The following is a 6,305-nucleotide window of genomic DNA, read 5'->3' as shown; positions in this document are numbered from 1 at the left end:
TCTCTCCTTCTCCCCCCCCCCCCCCCCCCGCTCTTTTAAAGGTCTTACCGTATACTATACTAGCCGTCTTAACCTTCCTGTTCATCGCGGTGTGTGTCTGTATCACCTTGGCTTTGCACTGTGTACATTTCAAACAGGGCTCCCCCCCTTTCCCTGGCCCCCGACCTTTGTGCTGTGTGTGTGTGTGTGTGTGTGTGTGTGTGTGTGTGTGTGTGTGTGTGTGTGTGTGTGTGTGTGTGTGTGTGTGTGTGTGTGTGTGTGTGTGTGTGTGTGTGTGTGTGTGTGTGTGTGTGTCACTCTGACACTCGTCGTTCCAGTTCCCGGTTTTTCAGCGAGTGCCGCCAGCTTGAGACTCTCAGGCAGTCTGCTGAAAAATAGCCTAAGTGGGACAGGCCCTTTATTGCAAAAACTAAACTAATCTAAATTAAACTAAACCTAGCCACCTGTTTCCTCTCAGTTATGCTACCCTTCATTCCACAATTAATTTTATCTTAACGTAAGTTGCATTTTTATCAAAACAGCTTTCCATCCTGGACATTATTGTCTTATGATCCTTCTCAGAGCGTAGATGGCAAAACTGTTACAAGTTCCAGGATGGAATTGGGGATAACAAAAATCTTCTGCAACAATTCATCAATTGTAAGACAGAAATACAATAAGTTTGTTGGTGACCTATGGCACTCCAATATTGATTGTTACATCAGAACCTGCAAACACAATGTTATCCAGATACTGTATATTATTAATTACCATTTTAAAATAGCTGTGCTGGGAATAGTTTGTATTCAGGCTATAAATCCCACAGTTGATCAATCACAATTCACTTCACCCTGGAGAAAAAAAGGTAAAGAGAGGGTCTGACTTTTGTGAGGAAAACATCAGAAAGGACTAAATTATCCAGTAAATGCAGGGAATGATAACTTGTGGAATATATCAAATTGACAATTGGTTGATTATTTGTCAAATGAATAAGAGTGATTGGCATTAATGGTGATCTTGGAGTTGGGAGGAGTGGGAGATGTGGAAATAGTGGGAGAAATAAACTTGTGTTCAAGAAGGAACTGCAGATGCTGCAAGATCGAAGGTACACAAAAATGCTGGAGAAACTCAGCGGGTGCAGCAGCATCTAAGATTTAGAAGGAGAAATAAACTTGTTGACTGGGTCATTGGAAAAAAGTTGTGTGTAGGAACGAGGGCAGGTTGGATGTGTTGTTACCTGAAATTGAAGAATTTAATGTTTATGCTATTGTGTTGTAATATATTCCTGAATTTAGAAGGATGAGAGGATATCTTATTGAAACATAACAGATTATTAAAGGTTTGGACACACTACAACCAGGAAACATGTTCCCGATGTTGGGGGAGTCCAGAACCAGCGGCCACAGTTTAAGAATAAGGGGTAGGCCATTTAGAACGGAGATGAGGGAAAACTGTTTCACCCAGAGAGCTCTGAATCTGTGGAATTCTCTGCCTCAGAAGGCAGCGGAGGCCAATTCTCTGGATGCTTTCAAGAGAAAGTTAGATAGAGCTCTTAAAGATAGCGGAGTCAGGGGAAATGGGGAGAAGGCAGGAACGGGGTACTGATTGTGGATGACCAACCATAATCACAGTGAATGGCAGTGCTGGCTCAAAGGGCCGAATGGTCTTCTCCTGCACCTTTGTCTATTGTCTATTGTCTACTGAGGAGGAATATGAGGTGCTGTTCTTCCAATTTGTGTGTGGCCCGCACTGGCAGTAAAAGAAGCAAACGATAGAAAGGACAGATACAACATGTTCAGCGGGACAGGCAGCATCTCTGGAGAGCAGGAATGGATGATGTTTCGGGTTGAGACCCTTCTTCTGACTTACTCTAACCCCAACTGCTGGCGGGACATCAACCGCCTCAACGTTTCCACTCCGCTTACTTACTGTAACCTCTTCCCCAAAAATAAAAAAATAAAATTATTTCCGAGACAGAAAGGTCAGAATGGGAAAGTGAAAGGTAACTAAAATTCTCCAGCAATCTTTGGCACACAGAGTCCAGTGTATGTCGTAACAGTTGACTAGTCTAAGCAATGGTCTTGCCGATGTAAAGGTGGCCACATCAGGAACATTGAATGCAATGGACAAATTTGGAAAAGATGCAAGTAAACATTTTTTGTACCTGGAAGGGATGTTTGGATCCTTGAATGGAAGTATAGGGAGGATTGGCGATTGCAGGTTTAGGGCTTGCAGAGGGAGTGGTTCGGGTGACAAGGTGTGAGCAAACCAGGAGATTATGAAGAGAGAGGTCCCTGCGGAAAGCAGAAAGCAGTGGGGAACATCTGACAGATGGTGGGATCACGTTGAAGGTGGTTGAAATGTTGCAGAACAATGTGCTGTATGTCGAGGCTGGTGGGGTGATAGGGATCAGGAGAACTCTCTCCTTGTTTAGCCTTGGGAGGAGTAGTGTTACGACTCCCGAATGCAAGTACTTCAGAGCCGCGTAACATAATTCAAAAACCAGGTTCAAGTTCAAAAATAGTTTTAATTATTCAATGGAACACAAAACCTAAACCTGATTCAAACAACCCAGTCAGGGATATGGATGGACTGACAAACAATTTAACAATGCTCCAGCCAGCCACGTGATGGACCGTCGAACCGGAGACTCTAAAACCTGCCTAAAGAGATATAACCCTGAAACAAAATACGTGAAAACACTAAGGTCAGCCCTTATCCGTCCCAATTCAATATTTGTTAACAAGTAATGGTGAAAGTACACCAAGTTCTATGCCATGTGGCCAGGCCTTCCGCAGCTCACACCAGCAGTCTGCTCACAAGTCATGGTCGACAAAGAAGCCCCGAGAATCCTGGGAGACTCTGGTATTTAAGCTTCAGATGAGTCACCCGTCACCTGACGCAGCTTGGCCAATCGGGTACAGGAGCCTTTAACCCCGTGATTCCAGACTCACAGCCACGAGGCCTGCACTCGGGAGAGAAACAGAGAAAGGTAAGTACATAGCATTCACCAGGGGGGGGAGTGCCTAACAAGTAGCGAACAACAATGGAACTGTGGAAAATGTAAGAGATATGGGTGAGGGCTCTATCCACAGCTATGGGGGGAAGCCATACCTTCTGAAGAATGAGGATATCTTAGATGTCTAGGGTGGAAAGATCCATCTTGAACGCAGATGAGTGGAGACGGAGAACATGTGAGTAAGGGAAGGTGTCCTTGCAAGAGGCTGGGTGGGAGGTGGTGCAGTCAGGGTAATTGTGAGAGTCAGTGGGTTTGTAGTAGATGCCAGAGGATAGTCTGTCTCCTGACACAGTAACACAAAGAGGAAGAACTAGAAGGGGGAGAGAGATTTCCTGGATCCAGAGAATTGGCAAAACACATAACAATTTCTACCATAGATGATGAAAGAATGACTGACATATGATGAAAGAATGTATCGACTGACATATGATGAAAGAATGGACCGACTGGGCTTATAATCACTGGAATTTAGAAGGGATCTTATTGAAACATATGCAATTCTTATAAGAGATTGGACAAGCTAGATGCAGGAAAAATGTTCCCAATGTTGGGAGTATCCAGAACCAGTGGTCACAGTGTAAGAATAAGGAGAAGGCCATTTAGGACTTAGATGAGCAAAAACCTTTTCACCCAGAGAGTTGTGAATCTGTGGAATTCTCTGCCACAGAAGGCAGTGGAGGCCAATTCACTGGAGAGAGTTAGATAGAGCTCCCTGGGTGGATAAGTCAATATGAATGGCGGTGCTGGCTCGGGGCCGAACAGTCTACTCCTGCACCTATTTTCTATATTTCTATCGTATTCTTTCAAATACTTTGAGAATCTTTGGTGTCACTCAAAGATATTTGCACTGACATGCTGCCTGTATACAGTGAACAATCAATCTAAGTATGTTTTATAAACACCCACATCCCTGGAAGATTGTGCTTTCCTGTGAGCTACCCTCATCAGTAGATTGAAATATAGATCTGAAATGAAAGCAACTGATAAGCAGGTCAGTGTCACTGTAAAGCCTTTGAAAATTGTAACACTTACCAGCTGAGGCGTTACCAAGCATGCTTAAGTTTCATGTTTTTAATTTTAGTTTTTTACTTATCTTACATCTGGAGGTGAATACCTTAAAGAAGACGTCACTCAGAAAAAGAAACAAATGATCAGTTGATAAATTGGGAAATTATCTGTTATCAGGATTGGCATATTTTACAAATTAGATGAATATATATAAAAAACTACAAGATTTAGATGGTATACCACACATCCTTAGTTATATGTAGACAAGCAACTGCAGAGGTTAGAATACAAAGTGCTGAAGGAACTCAACGGGTCAGGCAGCATCTGGGGAGGGAATGAATAAGTGACATTTTAAGTCGGGATCCTTCAACAGACTGAAATGAGCAGCGTGAGGGAGGGGGGTTAAGGGTGAGAGGGGGAGGGGGGAAGCTGGAAAAGAGAGATGAAGCTGGAACAAAGCCATGCAGCACAGTGGGCAGCACAAGTGGTGCAGCTGTTTGAGCTGGGGACACGGGTTCAATCCAGACCTGGGGTACTCTCTGTGTGGAATTAGCAAATTCTCACCTCTGGTACTTTGTTAGTCTGTGTCCAAGATGGCTGTCGGAAGAGAGAGTGGACGCTGGCGCGCTTTAGCTGCCGCTGCTCTCTCCTCACATTGTGTTTTTTTTAATTTTTTGATTTTGTGTCTTTGGAGCGATTTCTAGCTTTAATTTGTGTATTGATGATGTCCTTATTATTTATTTTTCTCCGACTATATGTTTTTCTTCTCTTCTGTTTAATCTTTGTAAAGTGACCTTGAGATTTGAAAGGCGCCCGAAAATAAAATTTGTATTATTATTATTATTATTAATTTACACTGTGGGCATATGGATGCATGAGTCAGACCTGACTTTTGCAGAAAGTGAACAAAATTATCATCCAGCCAGTTTATTTTAGTCACATTAGTCATTGATGCTGGACTTGATGTACATCGTATTTTAAGGGAAATTGCAGTGCCAGACCAATGCTTTGAATGCCAATCTCAAATTCTAACTATTGCTCCCCATAATCTTTCATCTATCATAATGTATTACAATTTAAATTATATTGTATCTGCTATGTAGAGTGATGCCCCAAATTGACTGACAATCAAAATATGGACTTTGAGCCACATTGGACCATACCTTGATCAAGGAGAAGGATAGCAGGGAGTGTCTTAAATCTGATAGTTTACTCCTACATCAATGTCCTTGCATGATACAATTGTGTCATTGTGTTGTATATTTTTTGCTATGCATACTACTGTGAGTATTTTTTGATACAACATAGAATATAGAACTGTACAGCACAGAAACAGGGATTTCAGGGATATTATCACCTATTTGCAGATTAAAGGGCTATGAAAACATTGACGGGATTAGAAAGCAGTGACGGGATCGGTCAAAGTCAGCATGGATTTATGAAGGGGAAATCTTTCTTGGCTAATTTTTTGGAAAATTTTGAGCATGTAACAAGTAGAATGGATAAGGGGGAGCCAGTGGATGGGGTGTATCTGGACTTTCAAAAAGCCTTTGACAAGGTCCCACACAAGAGATTAGTGGGCAAAATTAGAGCACATGGTATTGGGGGTAGGGTATTGACATGGATGGAGAACTGGTTGGCAGACAGGAAACAAGCAGTAGACATTAACAAATCTTTTTCAGAATGGCAGGCAGTAACTAGTGGGGTTCTGCAAGGCTCGGTGCTGGGAACCCAGTTGTTTACAATATATATATATTAACTATTTAGATGAGGGAGTTAAATGTTACATCTCTAAGTTTACGGATAACATAAAGCTGGGTGGCAGTGTGAGCTGCGAGGAGGATGCTATGAGGCTGCAGGGTGACTTGGATAGATTGGGTGAGTGGGCAGGAGCATGGCAGATGCAATATAATGTGGATAAATGTGAGGTTATCCACTTTGGTGGCAAGAACAGGAATGTAGATTATTATCTGAATGGTGTCAGATTAGGAGAAGGGAAGGTGCAACGAGACGGGTGTGCTTGTACATCAGTTACAGAAAGTAAGCATGCAGGTACAGCCGGCAGTGAGGAAAGCCAATGGCATGTTGGCCTTCATTGTGAGAGTATTTGAGTTTAGGAGCAAGGAGGTCCTACTGCAGTTGTACAGGGCCCTGGTGAGAACACACCTGGAGTATTGTGTACAATTTTGGTCTCCTAAATTGCGGAAGGACATTATTGCTATTGACGGAATACACCGTCAATAGGTTCACCAGGTTAATTCCCGGGATGTATGATGAAATAATGGGTCGACAGTGCTTG

This window comes from Leucoraja erinacea, chromosome 1, assembly GCF_028641065.1.
Source record: "Leucoraja erinacea ecotype New England chromosome 1, Leri_hhj_1, whole genome shotgun sequence".
NCBI lineage: Eukaryota > Metazoa > Chordata > Chondrichthyes > Rajiformes > Rajidae > Leucoraja > Leucoraja erinaceus.
Note: the sequence above shows the minus strand (reverse complement) of the source record.